The sequence below is a fragment of the Ochlerotatus camptorhynchus genome, unplaced genomic scaffold (assembly GCF_037179485.1).
Source record: "Ochlerotatus camptorhynchus isolate MF236.1 unplaced genomic scaffold, CSIRO-AGI_Acam_v1.1 ptg000012l, whole genome shotgun sequence".
NCBI classification, from domain to species: Eukaryota; Metazoa; Arthropoda; class Insecta; order Diptera; family Culicidae; genus Ochlerotatus; species Ochlerotatus camptorhynchus.
In genome coordinates, this window is record NW_027040504.1 from 1,354,924 (window position 1) to 1,377,327 (window position 22,404).

The following is a 22,404-nucleotide window of genomic DNA, read 5'->3' on the forward strand; positions in this document are numbered from 1 at the left end:
GATTGCTTCTTTTGTGGAGCTTGTTTTACCAGATGTTGCTTATGCGTTTCTGTCCATTGACATATTAGCCTTTAAATAGGGAAATCTTTCATAACTTTTCGCTTAATCTGATCTCTTTGCCTTTTCCGATCTTTTCGGTGCAATGACTACCATTGACATTTATGTCATGTCAAGAGCACTCACCAGTTTCTACTGACTGATGTGTGTACATCAGACACGCGCCAGGGATCAGAGGCTTGCACGGCATGGCGGGCGACGACAAACTTGTCTCGCATCTTCAGTCGTTCAGCGGAACATGAAAAAGGTCGGCACTTCCATCATCATGTGGCAACAACGGTAGCAAAACGACAACGCGTGCCCATGTCCACGGATGGGTGGCGTTACGAACCGTCATTTTTTACCACCCTGGCGACGACCGTTGAGAGGAACATACTTTTCCTGCCTTACAAGCGCGTGTTGGACATTAAAGCTACAAAAATGGGTTCACACTCGAGTACCGACAATGTTCTTATCGAACATCTTGAATCGACCCATGTCTTGTGTTTCTTCTTTAAAAATTACCTGTAGTAGAGCCATCAACTAAATTATCCTTCTTTAACGTGTGCCGAAAAGGACCAACGAAACAGATGAAAAGATATCAAAAAGGATGTCCTGCTCACTTGTACTGATCAGTTGTTTTTTTAAAGACTGGCAGGTGCCTTCTTTTGTCGTCATTTTTGGTACCCAAATGTGCAAAAAAAAAGTTCCCACACGAAAATTGAAATAATCCGTTCCTTATCAAGATCGCTCCCAGCGTTCCCAACGCGCGTGAAAAGTCAGACCCAAAATGAAAATCTCATTATACAAACTGGTACGCACACGCTCCTGCCCCTGCTGGTGTCCACCCACACCCCGAAATCCCACATCAAAACTCGTTACAATAATTTTTCCGACCAACTTTTCACTTTTCATCGCTTCATTGTGCTCGCGTTTCAATTTGCGCTATCAGTTTCCCATGGCACATCCCCGTCGACGTGTTGTCATCGTCCTTCCTTTCCCAGTCAAGTGAGGAATAGGCGAGCCGGAATTGAATGCCGTCGCCTCGCCTCGGTGGTTCCGTCGAGGATTAAATCCGTCCCAACCTTCGCATCTATCTTATATCGAGCTCTGTGCCCCTGAACAGCGAGAGAGACAGAGAGAGAGAGATATAGTGAGAGGGCTCGAGGTTTTCATTTCCGACCATAATAGAATTCAATTATATTTCCACATTCAATTCATTTCGGTTGCGTGTTATCTCGTGGAAAGCAGGATTTCCAATTAAACCGACTCCGGATGCTTTGTGGACTGGGTGCGGATGAGGGGTTGGTCGATGAGTTTTGTCTTTTATTTTTATTAAACTCACCTTCATGGGCAGTAGAGCAGAGTAAAGTCAAAATTAACGAGTCAATTATATGTTTGGTACCAAACTTTAGCTACAACACAAAGTCTTTAAGAGCAAAAAATATTAATATTTACAGCCTTTTTTTCGTAGTAACAAAAGACGTACTCCAAGTACATTCGCAAAAACGTTGGTCACTCATAGAACGAGTAAATTTTTACTCAAATATGTATGTCACAAACAGAAAAAATTCTGATTTTTAACTGTCGCGTAAAATCTCACTACGTTTAACTTTGAGCTATCGAGCGAAATCGTTTACAAGCTTGAATACAATATTGCTTATTTATGCGATAATGGGCTTACATTTATACGAAATATCACGTAGATTTATACCAAATCTAGCGTTAATTTTATGTGCGCTATATCTCGCAGAAATATACATGAATTTTTCAAACGGTGCATATGAGTGAAATCTACTTCTATTTGAGTAAAAATTCACTCATTCTATGAGTGACCTACGCTTTTGAGAATTTGAGTGACTTCCTAACAAACAATCGCCTATTGAAGAAACGACTTCAACTGTATGCTTAATAATACTTGTACAATTGTCAATAATAATTTCTTTTCAGGCTTTGTTCACACAAATGTGGAAAATGTGGTGTTGGTTAAGGTATGTCGAGAAGCTTTTATTCGTCTTCCATGAGTTGTAACAGAGCTTATTTGATCAATTTTTTTTTTTATTAATCAGTGTTTATTGGACATCTTTCCTTCCTTAAACAACATCATCGCTTGAATAGCATATGTGAAAAGTAACATTTAAATTAGACACTATTATATATATTTATCAGACGATTATTCAACTGCAGGGAAACTAATCCGAAAATAAAGAACGGTAGAGACCGTCAGAGTTATCTTTTCTCTAATAATTGTTTTCATTATTTCTGACGAAGCACGCACCACACAGGTACTAGAAAATTTATGTTATTCATATGCTTGTCCGTTGCATGGGTTTTGGACCAGGTTCCTTCCGATCACCAACCGCTTGCCTTGCCATCTGAGCTATCCTTAGGATTACCTAGAAACACTGGAATAAGTAACCAGCGGAGACAGTGTTATGATTCCAATCGAACTGTGAAAAACGGTTCCAATCTGCAATGTTTACAAATGGTTTCCTTCAATTAGGGAGGAGTATTCAAATCGTTTAACAATCACTCATGAGCTCACTCGTCGGTGCATTGGCGAAGTCACTCGCAAGCAGTTACAAATGAAAGTGATGCCAGGATTCCTTTGATGTTTATCTTGTTGGCAAATTCATGTTTTTTTTTCTCCGCTGGTCTCTTATTCCAGTGTTTCTAGGATTACCATATGGTATCCTAAAGGAGGACATGTCCTCCTTTTTCAATAATTTTCCTACAACCTCCTTTTGCCCGAAACTGTCCTCTTTTTTAATCCTTGCATTTTTTTCCAGTAACATATTCATAACATTGTTTTGCAAGAGCGTTGTTTGCAGAGCTTATTTGTTTAATTACCGTATGCGTGATAATGTTTGCACCATTGAGCAATGTAAAAATTAAAAAAAATCTCAAAAATTTCGTTTTCAAGTTTTTATTTATTCAAAGGGGGATATTTCTCGCGTCACTTTTCAAATAGACCAATGTAACAAATGTAAACAAATCGAGTTGAGCTATACAAACTATTACTCTTCTATCATTGTATGTGATACAAAAACATCCATCCAAATTTACTTTCATTCATTTGAGATAATCATTGATCAAAAATTGTCCAATGTACAGTTTGAAATGATGGATATATGATTGTTACTTCGGTCATTCGGACTGCCTAACATGATTGGTGCTCATTTTCCAAAGGCGGAGCCAATCTAAAGTTAAGTACTATACTCTGAAATCTGTGAAAGGGAATATATCATCATGTAGACAAAACGTCCAATGTAACACTCATTGATTATGTCATTGAGAAAAATCGTCCAATGTAACATGTCCGATGTACAACTCGATTTGTCAAAACGTCCTATGTGGGTTTTTCTATGTTGTAGCATGAAATTCAAAGTAAAATTGTGATTTTACCGTTTCTTCTGAATTTTCAACATTCTTATACACTGACTGCATTAAAAATAGTATTGCAAAACGTATTGTTTTTAAACAGTTAAAAAAATAATCTGTCGAACTTCAACTTCGATTTTCTCAAAATGGTGGATATGTTACATTGGTCTATTTGAAAAGTGACGCGAGATTTCTCAGAGTCTTAAACTATGTTAATCATCGATTGAGTTTCCACTTGCTGCAATTAAGGTCTCCACACGCTTCCGGCATGCACGGCAGGTTCTAATAAGGGTCTGTTCATAAACTACGTAGACAGTTTTTTTTTGGATTTTTGACCCCCCCCCCCAGGGGGAGCCCTGCGTAAACAATTGTTCATACAAAAATTTTAAAATTTATATGGGCCGTGGATGATTATCACCCCCCCCCCCCCTAAACTGTCTACGTAGTTTATGAACAGCCCCTAATGTAGTCTGGATCCATTTCTCTCCAGGTACGGGTCAATGTTTGTCTGAGGCTTACTGTACTCGGGTGGCGTTTAGAACAGGCCTTGGTCTTCAAGACGTGCAACCGCTTCTGAGTGCGGTTCGAGGTGTGGCACGGAGCCCCATCTTGTTGAAATACAACATTTGGCTTCGGACCGTACTGTTCTTTGATCCACGGAAGAACATATTTACCTAAAATCCCGATGTAGGCCTTGTCGCCTTCTGGAATGAACACCGGGTCCATTTTTTTTTGCCATAGGAAGCCACCAAACCAAACACCATTTCGGATTTTTTTCGCTTAAGGAAGTTCAAGATTTCCTTGCATCGTTCGACTCGTAGCTCCCTGATGCGGTTGGTAATCATGTGAGTTCACCTGAGTCCGACTTCGCCCCACAATCTTCCTTTACGATCTTCCGTGCCGTAAAGTCACTGATTCCGTGTTCCTTTGCCATTTTCCTTATTGAACGCACTGAATTCACCCGAATCTTCCTTTTGATAGCAGCGATAACCTTCGGAACCCGAGCTGACTTCGGACGAACTGTGGCCACCTTCGCGAATAGTTGTCCTTTCTTTTCTCGGTCTAAAACCCTTTTGAAGGTCCACCGGGACACTCCCAGGGCGATTGAAATGTTTTTTTTGCGACATTTGCGCGTGGGACAATTCCTGAATACGCTACCACTTCGTCATGGTGCAACTGTCAAACTAAGTGAATCATTTTCTTTTATACACAGCCTACTACGGTATGAGGTTTAGGCTACGTGCATGCAAAGAAAACCAAGACATTGTATGCACATATGAAACGGGAACCTTATTTGTACGATGATGCAAACATTATCACGCATACGGTATGTCGCAACCTCATCTTACCTAGCAAATGCCGTTAGATGGTGGGACTAGGAGTATACTTGTATACTACAGCTGTCAACCCCCCTACATCTAAGCTGTGGTCCATTTGGTGAATTTTAACTTATATTTGACAGATGGACAATTTTCTAATAAACCTGCTATTCTACCAGACTTATTTCAGACAAACCAGGAATCAATTTTGACAAACAATTTCTCAAAAATCGGACGATCAACAACAGTGGGATTTTCGAAAATTACAATTTATTTTTGAAGTGTCAGTGAAAATTCATCAATTTTTACTTAAATTTGACATTTCGAATATAAATCATAATATTCGAAAATCTCTCTGTGATCTTGATCGTGTGATTTTCAAGGTGTTTGTCAAAATTGATTCTTGGTCTGCCAGAAATAAGTCTGGTACACTAGCAGGTTTATTTGAAAAATGTCAAATCTAAGTTAAAATTCACCTAATGGAACACAGCCACACAGATTGAATCCAACGTGTGTTCGATTTTGACGTTCTGGTTCTATGGGATTTTAGGTATTTCAAGCATAACTATTCAAGTCGACGTATCTGATTTTGTAAACAATCACTTCAAACGATTTGTGGCAACTGCAAGCTCACTCACAGAAACTAACAACACCAGCTAGTAGGCGAAAGTTTCTCCTACCTGATGATGGTGATTTGGTTTACGTGGGTGATTAACAGTTTAGACAAATCGTCGATTGAAGAGATTGTTTACAAAAGCAGATACGTCGATTTGAATGGTTATGCTTGATTTGTTTAGGCCGCTGCCATACTGAGAGTGAAGACGCACGCGAAGCATGAAATTGAATGTAAGGAATAATATCAATAATATGAATTATTTTGTATAGAACGCTAAGCGCGCCTTTTCGCTCCCACTATGGTAGCGGCCTTAGAGTCCTATGCTGTGTTCCATGTTGGTTTCAATCAGCGATGACATGTATCCTGATTTTTGTACATGATAAAAGTTGGGATGGTTTTAAGGCTGTAAAGCTGTAGTTCTCATGCAAATCATAGCTAGACTACACGGGAACAAATCAAAAATCCGAAATGAGCTAAATGACTCATGATTTTATGAATGAAATATACCATGAATAATATTCATGATATCATGAGCTATGTTTGCGTAACGTACCCAAGATTCCGAGTTAAAATCATGAACTAAATTCAAGAGTTTAACTTTTAGTTTTTAAACCAAAACATATAAAACAAATAAAATAAAGCAACAGACTGGATTCGAACCAAGAAACTAACGATCATTAAACCCATACTTTGCCACTAGACTATTAGTACTTGTATAAAGATGGAAGGCAAAAGGCGTATACGAGATACCTATGTAGTACGGTGAACACGGTGTTCCAGGTAACGATTGAAGCGGTCATGATCCCGCTGCATTATGAAATCATGAATTTGCATAACGAAATCATGAATCATTTTTATGATTTCATGGGATGAAAATGGAATCGGATTTTATCCCGTGTAGATCATTTCCAAGTATCGAAAATAAATTATGAAGGCTAGTTTGATGCATTTTTCAGAAGTATAACGAGTGGATGAATTGAATTGGTAACGACTACAAGTTATGAACAATTTCAATTGAACCTTTGTAAATTATTAATTTTGTAATAGTGCACATATTATTAAAACGTTTGATAAAAACTCATCGTCCTACTTTAATGTTAAGAAAGGAATCATTGTCCTCTTTAATCTCCAAACCTCAAATGAAATGTCCTCCTTTTCAAGTTTTTGATATGGTAACCCTAGCTATCCTAGAATACATCTATGGGCTTCTCAATTTTCAAAAAAAGCTTGCTTGAAACTGAATACCTATCAGCACTCCCGATCGTCCCAAGGTGCAAATCATTAATTCATTAATCGTTGTTTTACATGAGACCAATTCTACCTCTTCACTTCTCCAATTTCCATGGAAATTATGTTGGGTTATTGTTTTCACTAGATCTATGAATTGTGATGTGATCGATGATTACGATTTAAATTAATTAGGTGTAGAATATCAATAAAAAATGGGTTGAGGTTGGGATTGACCTTCTACTTGGAAAGCGGAAACGGTAACAATTTCTTTACTGATTTCGTCTTGTTGTTAGACCGAGCCAATGTTGTGGAATAATGAATCGAATACGCCGTTTATAAAGCATTTACAAAGCATACAATTAAAACATGGTCGCATATTGGTATAAGAGCTATTTTGCTGGCTGTATTCACCTTTGTACAGCAATATTGTAAAGCAATGCAATGAAATCTAATAATGGAGCTATAACACATTTATAAGCATCTCAATCATATAATAAAGCATATTATTAAATCAATTGAAAACAGTCGAATTAAAGCGTAAATGTATGTGCAAATTACACTTATTCAGTTTTTTATTAGATCAAACTTCTGATTCTGAATCAGGAAGACAGTCAACGCCTGTAAAGCTATTAATAAGTAAATTAATCATACCAGAGCAAACAGCAGAATAAATGGGGGAGAGGTAGCTCATCGATTCTTCCGGTTCGCCTCCTAGCATCGTGCTATAAGGTACCAGGCGATAACCAGGGTAGTTGATCGATAGCTCGATGACGTCATTTCGTTGGCGTCTGCAATGGGAAATTATCATAGCAGGCGTTGACGATGGGACGTTGTCGAGTTGTTGAATAGCAACTATCGTGGTAACTCACTGATTACCTGTCGATCTGCCAAATTTGGATAGACGTCTGCATTGAATTGTCTCATATAATAATATTCCGCCCACTATATCACAAGAAATTGAGAGTAGCTGAGTGGAATGGAGATAAGTTAAGCATTGGGTACAGGACCAAGTCTCCCCTGGGTGGTGCCAAAAGATGAGCGCACTAGAATCATCAAGTTGCCATAAGGCATGGAATGAGACTATTGCATGGCTGGGTAGTCAAAGTCTTCCATTTGTTTAGTCATTTCAGGTGGATTAGAACAGGTTTAGGTGGGCGCCAAAATTTGGATTTTTCAGATGTAATCCTGGATAGGACCCTGTCATTGAACGTCGCGTGAAAGCGAGGGGTGCGACACATCTAAATCTCGATTTTAAATGGTCGAAAAATCTCACACTAGCGAATCAATCTCCGAAAAATCTTTTTTCGTCTCTTGCATCTAAACCCATCTACTTGCATTGCTCTCCACCTTTTTGCAAGAAATCTTGAAAATCATAATCAATCGTGTTTCTATCTATTAAGCGCGAGTGCATTTCACAACAGCAAAGCAAAAAAATACCTGTATCTTAGATAGAGTCACCCCCCTCGCGTCAAAGTGGAACTTAATGAAGGCCTAAGTACTTTTTCGTAGTTTTTAGTTTTCGGATTTGAAAGATCGTCGGTTACAGTGGCCTGCTTACTGAGCAGAAAAACGCGGTCCCAGGTCCTTACATATCAAAGAGATTTATGGTAAAATCACTTGTGTATCGTGTATTTTGCGAAACTCGTTGTTGTCGTTGGTTCCGGGTTTAAATGGATACACAAATTTGAGCAACGGTATTATGTGATATGAGGGGCTCGGTGGCCTTAGAGCAACCGTTTTTGCTTACTGAGCAGAACATCATGAGTCTAATCTCAGGCCCATCCACATTCAAGATTCGTCAATCGTTTTATTTGTTAATATGACTACATGGTAATAACAGCAACTCGGTGATTAAAAAGGTGCTCGTCTGCCTAGTGGCAAACGTTTTTGCTTACTGAGCAGAAGACCGTGGGTTTAGTCCCAAGCTCCTTCGCGTTATATGATCGTTAGGACATCAATTCAGCTTATCGTTTACCAAAACGAACCCTGCTGCAAACCCAACCCTCTTATCCAACATCCCAGTGATTCCTCGTGGAAGTGCAGAGGTGTTCTCAGCTTCCATCAAAGCGAGTGTCACGTCAACACATTCCTACCTTTTCCTTTCTTGACCTGTGTTCGGGCGCGGCCGGCGCTGGTATTGTCTAGTTTTAGATCACCAGTTTTTACACATTGAGGATGATTGCTAGTCCCAAGCATCATCTATTGGTTCTCTGTGTAATTACAGCTGATCTGGCAGTAACATAGTAGCAACCGTGGGCGGTCAATCAAGCTCAAGCTCAAGCTCAAGCTGAACGAGCTTTTTTCAGCACATAATTCGACATCTTGTTTTATTCAGCATTTTACACTGTTATACAGTTGTTGGGTTGGGTTATCTTACCAATCATGCTAAGGTCTTGATGTGCTCGATGTCAAAAGAAGTCGTCTCCGCTATACTCGATCCATGTACGCTGTGCGCCTCTTCTTCTTGTTCCTGTTGGGTCGCTTTTGAGAACCATTTTCACTGGGCCGTCGTCCGACAATCTTACGACGTGCCCAGTCCACCATAGTTGCCCAATTTGGGCAGTGTGGACGATGGATGGTTCTCCCAGCAGCTCGTGCAATTCGTGGTTCGTTCGCCTCCTTCACGTTTCGTCATCCATCTGCACTCCACCGTAGATGGTACGCAATGCCTTCCGTTCGAAAACACCAAGGGTGCGTTGGCCCTTCACGAGCATAGTCCAGGTCTTATCAGCGTCTTGTAGATAGTCAACCTCGCGCGGCGGCGAATTTTATTCTACCGGGGCGTCCTCCGGAGTCCAAAGTAGGCACGATTCCCTGCCATAATGCGTCTTTAAATTTCTCTGTTGGTATCATTTTTGGCGGTCACCAGTGCGCACAAATACACGAACCCGTCGACCATCTTGATTTCGTCACTGTCAATCTGAACTCGGGGTGGGAGGCAAGCATTGTCTTCCCTAGAACCTCTTCCTCTCATGTATTTCGTCTTCGAAGCGTTGATGGCAAGTCCAATCCACCTAGTTTCAGCCTTTAGTCTGATGTACGTTTCCGCCATCATCTCAAAATTCTGTGCCATGATGTCGATGCCATCGGCGAACGAAGTTGGATGAACTTTCAGAAGATCGTGCCACTCGTGTCTATCCCAGCTCTTATGATCACACCTACTAACGCGATGTTAAATAGCAGACATGAAAGTTCAACACCTTGCCGTAAGACCCTTTGAGATTCAAAGGGACTCGAGAGTGTCCCAATACTCAAACAACGCACATCACTCAATCCATCGTCCCCTTGACCAATCACGAATTTGAGTGAACGGGACTCAAATATGAGTCACATTCATTTGCCGTGTACCTTCATCCGAATACGAAGAAAATCCAATAATATCCCAATAGTTTGTGACCCTTTAATGAATCTACGCTACGTGTGTAAAGGTAAATACATTTAAAAGTCATCTATAGTATAAACAATTCATTTTGAGTTAAAATCCGCTCGAAAAGGAGAGGTAAAGTGCTGGTTATTCTAATAAGGTCCAAATTTAGATCTAACCCTAGTAACGTTTCAAATATCTGCGAGGTGGTCTAGAAAATTAAACTGCTGCTTTGACTATTACGACCCAACTGAAAAATTGCCTGTCCCCATTTCTGAGTTCTTTGAGTTCTACGTGCACACTAAGGAGTATATACATAGAGAGTATAAGTTTCTTACATCCTCTGCAGATTTTTCTTGTAACAAATGTAAAAGTAGAATTAATGTTTTCGTTAACAAAAGTAGATTTTTAGGGTCAATGTATCCAGCTTTCCACGCTCTGAAATATCGTTCTGTTGGTCACACTTAGAAATACCTTATCTTACACGTGACGGAATCCATCTTTTATGTAAAGAATGAGACGTAAACAAACATGTCATGTAAAATTAAGTGCTCCGAGACTGAAAAGTTCATTACTCGACGAAAAGTACGTTTGATGGAGTTGAATATCGCGTCTGTTATGACTCAATTTTATGTCAAAATTGACGTTCGTATATGCCAATCTCAGAGCACCTAAATGTACATGATTGTTTCTAAGTGTGTACATTTATTATGGTATGCCACCATTACCGCCATAACCGAGAAAGGAAAGTTGGATTGGTGGGAAGTTGAATATTTCTGAAAAGTTAGACTTCTGGTAAAACAGTCTTCTAAAACTTAATTTAATTTTAAGTCTTCTAAGACTGACACATGTAAGCGACTTAATTGACTTACAATTGCGTCCGTTAGTATTTTTAGTTGAAGTTAAATGAATCAACATTATAATTTTACCCGTTCAAGTTTGTTAACATGTAAAATTAATCATATCAGATAATCAGATTGACCGCCCACGGTTGCTGCTCTGTTATTACCAGATCAGCTGCAATTACACAGAGAACCAACAGATGATGTTTGGGACTAACATTCATCCTCAATGTGTAAGAACTGGAGATCTAATATTTTAGCAATACCAGCGCCGGCCATGTCCGAATGCAGGTCAACTAGGGAATGGGAAGGAATGTGTTGACGTGGTACTCTCGCTGTGAAGGAAACCGAGAAATCCTCTGCGCTTCCACGAGAAATCACTGGGATGTTGGATGTGGGGAAAGGTTGCACGCACACGCAGGGATCGTTTTTGGTAGAGCGATTATAATACACAAACACACACACACACACACACGCGCGCGCGCACTCATCCAATTTCTATTTTTAGATCAGGACCCACACTGTGGTAAGTGATGCGATCGGTGTTAAAGAAGAATTTGTTTTCATTAAAATCTAGTGGGTATAGAATAAGGCAAAGTGAAAAATTGCAAGGAAGGGGACGGGCCTGGGATTGAACTCCCGACCTTCTGCTCAGTAAGCAGAAACGGTAACCACTGAGCTACCGAGCCTCGTCTCAAGTTTGTTAACATGTAAAAATTATAGGTAAACGTATTTTTCAGCTGCCTACGGAATGTTCCATCTAATGACTATACACACTTAGAAACAGTGTTGGGAAAATATCAAAAAATCAAATCTCACCAACGCCCAAGATCACGCTTGATTTTCGTGAACAAAAATCAACAAGCAAACAACTGCGGTTGATTTTGCAAGCTGTGATATCGCAGCTCGGAATATCAAGCTAACAAAACTCACCAACTGCAAATCTCACCAAACTGTGGTGAGATTGAGTTTAATGATTTTTGCTTTAGCCCCGAATGCAACCGAAACGACTTGCAGCAGTTCCTTCGCGTCTGCCATCGGTGATTATTAAAAAGAGATAGCAAACTATGCTTTCCCTTTCTAAGAAAACGATGTGCAATGGAATCATTTTTGTGTCGAGTCAACTCTTAGCTTGATTTTCGCACGTTGTGAATAGTCTCGCAATATCAAAGGAGCTTGTAAAATCAATATCAAGGATGATATTTTGTTCCAATTGTTTCAATTGATTTCTGATTTTGCCAACACTGCTTAGAAATAACTAACTTTAGGTATACGTGACGGAATCAATCTTTGACATAAAAGATGAGACGTAAACAAACATGTCATGTAATATTAAGTGCTTCGAGACTGAAAAGTTCGTTTGATTGAGCTATATTTCGCGTCTGTTATGACTTAAATTTATGACAAAATTGACACTCGTATATGTCACTCTCAGAGCACCTAAATTTACATGAATTTTTCTAAGTGTGTAGGAAAAGGATTTACCTTACATACACACATACAAATACCTAATCTTACACTTGATGGAATCCATCTTTGACAAAAAGGATGAGATGTAAACAAACATGTCATGTAAAATTAAGTGCTCCGAGACTGAAAAGTTGGGAAGTACGTATGATTGAGCTGAACTTCACGTCTATTATGCCTCAATTTTATGTCAATATTGACGCTCGTAATTGTCAGTCTCAGAGCACCTAAATTTACATTATTTTTTCGAAGTGTGTATTTAACCAATTCCGCAATTTGGTGTTGGTGAAATCTGGCACAGCATGTGAAAAGATCCAATGAACCAAATATGAACAATGACTTTTAACATCAATGATTCGTTGATTAAAACTCATTCAACTGCACACTAAGATAAATTCATGTTAAATTATGTGATCTGAGAGTGACATCTATGAGCGTCAATTTCGACATAAGTGAGGATAGTAGATCACCTTTTCGTGGTGCGTTATTGGTATAAGATCTACCACATCAAACTCTGGGCCTAGGTTCTTGTTGTTGACGGTTATGATCCTCGGATTTGAGATTGGATACAAGAAAAGGTTCGAGCCAGGGATCTGCTGCATGATCATGGTTTTTGTCGCTATTAAGACCTATTTTGATTGAGGATGCCTTATCATAAAGGTAAGTCACCTTTTATTTTTATTTTTTTTATAATTGCCATTATATTATTGTATAAATCACTAAATACTGGGTACGGGATCCATCAGGGCCCCCGATTGAAGCAAAATGGATGGGGAGATTGAAAATGCCAGCTCCCTGTCTTTAACAATTCGTAAATAGAGGGTGAGCTCTTCTCCCCACTCATTGGGACATCCTCCTGTTGGATGGCCTGTTTTTGACCGGTTGTATGATCCCGTTGTTGGAAGGAGATTCACCCAAACCGTTTTTGGCCCTTCATACAATTAGTACAATTAGAGGTTATTAAACTTTATCAATTCGAACAGCGAGGATAGTCCAGTGTCTACTGACAGTTGTCATGCTATAGTGAGTGGTAGTTCCATATCATCATCATCATCATCATCATCATCATCATCATCATCATCATCATCATCATCATCATCATCATCATCATCATCATCATCATCATCATCATCATCATCATCATCATCATCATCATCATCATCATCATATAAGATTCTAACCACTTTCCTGAAGGTACCCAAATCATACACCGATGTGGCTATTGTCACCCTGTACATTCAGCTTGACTACCAAAAGACATATTTATGAATCCTCATGTGATTTGAAGTCTGGGGAATTTGAGATTTGGGCGTAATTGCTTTTGTAAACAAACATATCTATCACCGATTTCTCGTTAATGGAAACTCAATCTCGCGAACAAACCATACCAAATGATAGAGGAATCATTTCGCAACCTGTTTGTGGCGGTAATTTTTTAGATTGAGCTTTAATTGGCGAAAAATCGGCGATTGTCGTGTTTGTTTACAAAAACAATTACGCCCTAATCTCAAAGTTCTCCGGAAGTGTCGCGTGAGTATTCAGACCGGAAACAAGAGTATGGCCGATGTAGTCCTATGGACTCAACTACTAATATTATTTTCTTGTGTGATATATCGCATGATGGGTTTTGACTCATGTCATATTCTAGTCACTTCCTCGAAGGTATCCGGAAGATATTCAGATGTAGCCAATGTAGTTCTGGGAACCTACTTTGAACACCAATATTCTTATGGTACAGTGGAATATGCCCGGATCTGGTCAGTGGTGTTGGGCACTCAAGAACTTGTTTTTGGAATTCTATAGTGATTTGATCCGTCGCATGATGGGTTTTGGCACAGGTCAAATTGTGACCACCTCCCCGAGGGAACTCGAAACATGTCCGAATGTGCCAATGTGGTCCTGGATACTTTATCTGACGGGCAATGCTATTGTTTAAGCGCATGTCATTTTTTTATGTCGCATTATGGGTTTTGGTTTCCCGGTTCGGTTTCCAGAGGTTTCGCATGATAGGTTTCGATTCCCGGCCTGGTCGAGGAAATATTTAGTTTTCGAAATTTTCTCGATTTCCCTGGGTATCATTGTGCTTTTCACTTCCTCTTCTTCTTCCTCACATTTCAAGCTTATTGCTTATTGCTTATCGCATATTAGCTTATAGCGTGCTCTCAACTAAGTGTTCTAGATGCGCTTCCATAATTATTAGTTGAGAGCTTTCGATGCTTGTACCATTTTTGCATTAGTATAATTGTGTAGCAAGTACAATCATATTCTATGCTCAGGGAAGCCGAGAAATTATTCTACCGGAAAAATTCCTAGAGCGGACCTGGAATCGAATCCAGCCACCTCCAGCATGGCCTTGCTTTGTAGTTGCGCCTGTACCGACTGAACCAAAGGAGGTTCCCTTGTCACACAATATACAAATTCATGCATAGGTTGGCATAGAAAGCTTTTAATTAATACGAGTGGAAGTGCGTCCAGAACACTAAGAAGAAGATTTAATCAACAGATTGTAAAATTTATTGGCTCCGTAGGCTCACTTAATACATTTGAGCCTTCCGCGTATACGATTTAAAAAAAAAACAGCTAACAGGAACAGCATGCATCGTTTAACAATTGGAAGAGAAATCTTGTCTGGTACAGGACCCTTAGACGAATCGATAGAGCTCAGAGCGTTTTAGACGTCAGCGATTGTGAATTTAGGCCTTGGGAAGTTAATTACGTATGATGGTAAGCTATCGAGAAAATAGTTTCTGCTATATTAAATCGATGAAAAGCTTTTTTAACTTTGGAAAACGCTCTTTTACTACCTATCTACTCAAATTTACTGTCCTGATCATGTTTTCTTAGTAAGATCGGAGCGACGGACAAGCGTCTAGAATAAGCTTCTAAAAGAAGATTCTAAAAGTTTACCAGAAAGATGCCCTTCTCAGAATCCGTTTGTATTGCTGGTCAGAATTCTCTTTCAATTCTTCACTGAATCATTTTGGAATTCATGTCCGAACTCCATTCTTAAGTAACATTACAAGTTTTATCGAGGTTTTAAAGTATTCTGCAAGTAAAAATTATGGTCTAAAGAATACTCATAAAACCCAAATAGTTACTTGGGTTGTTATTTTCCGCAAATCTCGTGGAATTTACCTAGATTCACCTTAGAGAATTACTTCAGAATAACCTGGGCATTCTCTTTATAGGAATTTTCAAAATTCTTCAATTAAATTAATCACAAGAACTCCTTTTAAATTCTTCTTAAAATAGCGAATTTAATTAATTATAATTCTTTACAACATTCCAGTTTATCCAACTTGAACCAGTTGAAACACCATCCACCAACCCCTCGATCAGAAAATGTGTGAAGAAGATTCTGCGCTCATTTCCAGCTTTACGGGATTTCACTTTTGTGAAATGGGATGAATTTTGCGTCCCTCTCACTGCTCCGCTATTTTTTTTCCATCCCCTCTTCAAGCAATAATGCCACTTGGCATTCGATGATGTTGACTTCCACCAGCTATAGGCAATTGTTGATGAAACGCAAACTGGTGTCGTTCCTGTTTAACCGCCCCTATATAGGCGATATGTGCTTCTAGCCGCAGCGCTCCGGAGCGGAAGAAGCGATTACACTCTATTAATTCGATGTAACACCACTTTGCCAATATGCTCTGAATGGCACTTGGGATGTGATTCGTTATTCTTTCCCTTGACTGTTGACTGCTGGTGTTGTTTGTCCTGATTTGAACGCATTAGGCCTCAAACCGAAGGGGACTAAAGCTACCACAAACTATTAATTTTGATTTAATATTTAGGGTGACAATTGCTTGTTGATATTGGAAGTTTATCTGTCGCATTCAGGATGAAATCATGGTTTGACGAAGGGAAGTTGTTTGTAGGTGTTGAAATCGTTCTGAGCCAGTTATAATCACTTGAGAAGGGGCTGTCAGAAGTCAGAAGGACATTGAGGAGTGGATAACAAGACAAGAGGGAGGAACTGGTCATGAAGGACTTGAACGGTTCAGGATACGGTTGGAGTGGAGAGACATCGGCATCTGTACTGCTTCAAAGAGACGAATATTTTCGTAATCGGATTATCTTTTCAACTTGAATGACATGGGAAATTCGGTGTAATCCTTTGATAATGGAAAAGGCATTATTTTACATTTCATCAAATTGATAATTTACATTTAATATCCTCGAAGTAAACATTTAAATCAATTTAAGATATTCGCAGCAACCTGTAGGTATCAATTTGAGCGTTAATACACTAGTAGTTAATCAAAATCATTAAAAGCACATCATCGTCGATTTGCATAAAAATTCAGACAGCAGCGATCAAAAGCTACCTCCACATCAAACTTCTAATCACGTAAGCCATAAGATTGATTAAATTATAGTTGAAACCAGCGGCAGCAAGAGAAATAGTCAATTATGCTTGGAGTTACCTTTTGCCCTTGCGAACACTTCGTTCAAATCTGCACTGCACCGCTCTTATAATACAAAGTTTAGCCTGACAACACGCACATCTTGTCTGCCGCTTCAGTCTGGGATGCGCATCTTCCGCCCGTTTGAGTATAAATGGCATAAACTCACTCATAATTTGCTTCTACATCGTTTTGCACTCGAATACGTTCAATTATATGCTAATTATCATCCCACGAAAACAGACAACTTTTTGCTTGGATCACCGCACTCAGTGTAGAGATTTCGGTGGACATCCACCTTAGACCAAGGGTAATTGGGATGCCTCGGAGCAATCGTTTGTTTTAACGCTCTTCATATCCCTCCATTTGCAGCCCAAACCGGCAAGAGGGTTCTGCAGTTTTTTTTTTCTGACTGCAATTTTCGGTCCAGGCTTAGAAATGCGCTTGCAGGCAAAAGTTCTTTCCTCGATGCGCTTCCTTTTAGACGCGATTAAGCGTAATCAAGCGAGCAGAAGACGTCGACGACGATCATCAAGCGATCGACGTTGAGGGAGGCGAACGACACACAGCTCTCAGCAATCAAATGCGGCAAACGCAACCGGGACAGACCGGGCTACCCTTCAATTTCCGAAGACTGTGCGTTTCAAATTATGCTTGAATGTGCTCGGCGGTGTGGCAACGAGTGCAGGTTTGAAGCAAATATCATCAAGGTCTTTGTAGCAGCAGACTCGTTCGGGCTAGTTGATTGGGACAGGTAGGTTTGCAAAATTCCATTTAATTTACATGCAGTAAATTGTTGGATTAGGGATTCGTTGGGACTTAAAATGCGATGCATTAGTTTATGACCGGCGGGTGCAAAAAAATTAGGTTAAGTGCACTGAGATCTTCGTAGCTTATGATATTGGTTGTGGGGGAAATGGTCTTCGAAATTGAAGAACTTTGAAATTAATAGAAACCCCTGGAAAATTTAATGAAAATAAGTAAAACGAGGAACATTCGTTCGAAATCTTAAGTAATCCGATATGAGTAAGATATATTTGTGATAGTAGATACTCTTAAGCGATTTTTTTTCAATTACCGCTTTAATTAAAATGGGCAGCCTTGGTGACTGGATTGAGTTTGTTGTAAGAACAGTAAACATACAGTTAAACGACTTCTTAAAAATATGTTTTGCAATACTGAAAATTATTTTATTTAATCAAAAATCCAGATTAAGCTCTTTTCAAATGATATGTAAGAAATTTGAAATTTATTTCGTATGTGGTAAAAGATACATATATCTATATTTTTACATTAAGAATATTACGTTTTCGGTCATTACGATGGAATGATTTGTTTTGTATCTTTTAGTGAATGATCATTAACGTTTGTTTCATGGAACGTCTCATACCTTTACACGACCTACAATGCAAACTTGTATGACGCTTAATTTATATGCATAATATTAACATAAATTTACACAACTTTCGTCTGCCTTTCAAATACAATCAACATTATATTTCTATTTTTAATAGGTTGTCTTGATATAAAAATAGCTGTCTTCTAATCGTATGAACAATAACATTTAACATCCGTATTAGATTGGTTAGTTTTCATTCCAATGCTGAGAAAGAAGCATCCTGGAAAATGATAGATATACATACCTCCATATTTTTTCTAGTTTATTTGGTATATGTTGTACACAAGAGATGTGCAATATATATCAAAACGGCTAGTCCTACTGCGCAGCGTTTAAGGGGCAAGATGATTCAGGAACATACGGCCTGTTTAAATCATATCATAACCAGTTTTGCCGATTAGGCCATTTTACCGAAGGATATTTCACCGAATGGGCTATTTTTCCGAAGGCTTTTTAGCCCCAAAAATCTATCTTGTCAAGTTAATTTCACCCGAGATTTATATTACACAATCTTTGTAAAACCAGGATTCAAAAGTTTCATGAGATTAATGAGGCCTTCTTTTTAAAGCCGCCCTGTTTGCTTATACAATTATTTAATACAAATTTAAAAGCTTTAGGAAGCGTTTTCTTCTCAAAAATAAGAACAGTTTTTCCACATTTTAACATTTTTTTTTCTACAAATAAAGAAATCAATAAGCAAATGAATAAATAAATAAATGAAGAAATATATTAATGTATAAATAAACAAGTAAATAAATAAAAAGAGTAAAAAATAAATAAAAAATATAAAAATATTTATAGGGAAATAAATAAATAAATGAATAAATAATTAATTGAGGAAATGAATAAAAAATTAATAATGAGTCAATAAATAGTAAATAAAAATTAACTAATTAATAAATTACTTAATAAGTATATAAATAAATAAATAAATAAATAAATGAGTGAATGAATAAATAAATATATCCAAACAACGCAAATAAAAAAAATAAATGATTAAATAAATAAACAAATAAATGCATAAATTGAAAAATAAAAAAAAAAATAAAAAAACAATATATTGTTTTTTAATCAGTACCTTAATAAATTTATATTAAAAAAATATAAAAGTTAAAATAAATAAATAAATAAATAAAAATGTAACGAATAAATCAAAAATTAAATATTTAATTTAAAAAGCGAATGAAATAATATATGTATACGTTTAAATTTATTTTTAAAATAAATATGTCCATAAATTTTTTTTAATATTTTAGTATATAAATTAGTAACAAAATTAATAAACAATTGAAATATATTTTAAAAGTAAATGAATAACAAAATAACTGAAAACAAATAAAGAAATTGATCAATAAACAAGAGAATAAGTAAATAAAAAAATAAAAAAATTAATAAATAATTTATAAAATTTATAAATAAATAAATTAATGAATAATATATTTAATTTATAAATAAATAAATAAATAAATGGTTAAATATATAAATGAAAAAAACAAAAAATGAAAAAAAATAAAAAAAAAATAAATAATTACAATAATAAATCACTAAATAAATTTATAAATATGTCAATAAATAAATGAATAAATAAATAAATAAATAAATAAATAAATAAATAAATAAATCAATACATAATTCAATAAATACATTAATAAATGAATGAATAAATAAATAAATAAATAAATAAATAAATAAATAAATAAATATAATTTAAATAAAAAAAAATAAATGAATGAATAAATAAATAAATAAATAAATAACTAAATAAATAAATAGATAAATAAATAAAGAAATAAAAAAATAAATAAATACATAAGTTAATTAATAAAGAAATAAACACATAAAGAAATTAGTAAATAAACTGAAAAATAGTTAAATAAATAAAGAAATAAATACATAAAGAAATGAGTAAAAAAACTTAAAAAAAAATGAATAAAGAAATAAATTAATAAAAAAATAAATAAATAAACAAATAAATAAATTAATAAATAAATGACTTTATGAATAAATGTTTTTATGAATGAATAAATAAATAAATAAATTAATAAATAAATGATTAAATAAACAAATAAATAAATAAGTAAATAAATAAAAAAATAAATAAATAAATAAATAAATAAATAAATAAATAAATAAATAAATAAATAAATAAATAAATAAATAAATAATAAATAAATAAATAAATAAATTAATTAATAAATAAATAAATAAATAAATAAAACAATAAATAAATAAATAAATAAATTAATAAATTAATGAATGATTTATTAAATAAATAAATAAATAGATAAATAAATGAAAAAAAAACTAACTAAATAAATAAGAAAACAAAAAAAAATAAAAAATACGTAAACAAATGAATAAATAAATTAAAAGATTAATGAATAAAAAGATAAATTAATAAATAGATTAATAAATAAAAAAATAAATAAATAAATAAATAAATAAATAAATAAATATACATATAAATAAATAATTAAATAAAACAATAAATAAATTAATACATCAATATACAAATAAATAAATGAATAAATAAATAAATAAATAAATAAAAAAATAGATAAATAAATGAAATAATAAAAAGTAAGTAAATAAATAAGTAAATAAATATAGAATTAAATACGTAAACAAATGAATAAATAAATTAAAAAAATAATGAAAAAAAAGATAAATAAATAAATTGATAAATAAAAAAAAAATGTTAATAAATAAATAAAAAAATAAATTTATTAAAAAATCACTAAATCAATAAGCATATTTAAAAAACAAATAGAAATGAATAAATAAATGAGTAAATAAATAAATAGATAAATGAATAAATAAACAAATCAATAAATAAATAAATAAATAAATGAATAAACGAATAATTCAAATGATAAAAGACAAAAAATTAAAATTTTAGGAATACATTTATAAATAAATGTAAAATTAAAAAAGTGAATTAATAAATATATATAACTTAAGAAATCTATAAAAAAAAAATGATAAATCAACATATAAAAATGATAAATAACTTAGTATATCAAAAAATATATACTACAGTGAATTAAAAAAGGAAAAACAAATAAATAAATAAATTAATGAAGAAATAAAGAAATAGATCGATAAATAAGTAAATAAATAAATAAAATAATAAATAATTGATATAACAATATTAAAAAAAATAAGTAAATAAATAAAAAAATAAATTAATAAATTAAGGTATAAATAAATAAAAGAAATAAAAAAAAAAACAAAAAAAAAAAATAAAAAAGTAAAAAAAAAAAAAATGCATGAATTATTAAATAAATAAATAAATTAGTAACCAACTCATTTTCTAACTAGATAACTAAGTAACAAACTAATTAATTACTTATTAACAATCTAATTAACTAAATAATTTGCTTACTCACTAACTAACTAGCTAACTAACTAATTCACTAGCTAACTAATTATTCATTAAACTTACTAACTATCCATCTATCTAACTAATTAACTAACTAACTTACTAACTAACTAACTACCCAAACATTTGGGTAGTTAGTTACTAATTACTAACTTTGTAACTAACTATCTAACCAACCAACTAACTAACTAACTAACTAACTAACTAACTAACTAACTAGCTAACTAACTTACTTACTAGCTAACTAACTAATTAATTAATTAACTAACTAAGTAAGTAAGTAAGTAAGTAAGTAAGTAAATTAGTAAGTAAGTAAGTGAGTAAGTAAGTAAGTAAGTAAGTAAGTAAGTAAGTAAGTAAGTAAGTAAGTAAGTAAGTAAGTAAGTAAATAAGTAAGTAAGTAAGTAAGTAAGTAAGTAGGTAAGTAAGCAAGTTAGTTAGTTAGTAATTAATAAAGTAAGTAAGTAAGTAAGTAACTAAGTAAGTAAGTAAGTATGTAAGTTAGTAAATAATTAAGTAAGTAAGTAAGCAAGCAAGTAAGTAAGTAAGTAAATAAGTAAGTAAGTAAGTTAGTAAATAAGTAAGTAAGTAAGTAAGAAAGTATGTAAGTAAGTCTTCTTATTATTATTATTTAGCTTTATTAAGGAGGCTTTCAGCCTTGGGCTGGTTCGCCTCCAACTAGTAAGTCTTCTTCTACATCGTTTCTATTCTTTTTCACTGGCCTCGGTCTCTGCATTTTATTTTTTCGGAGGCATTTGGCACACTGAGGGCAATATCCTGGAAAAATAATACCAGTCTGATAATAATACAACGAGATGGAGTCGTAACAAGCTAACTCCGTCTTTTAGTACAATCAGGGATGCCAGATTTGAAGACAAGTCTTCATTAAGGATACTTTTGGAAATGTGTTTACATTATTCGTAACTTTATCCAAGTTACACATTTTCCTAAGCTCTCTT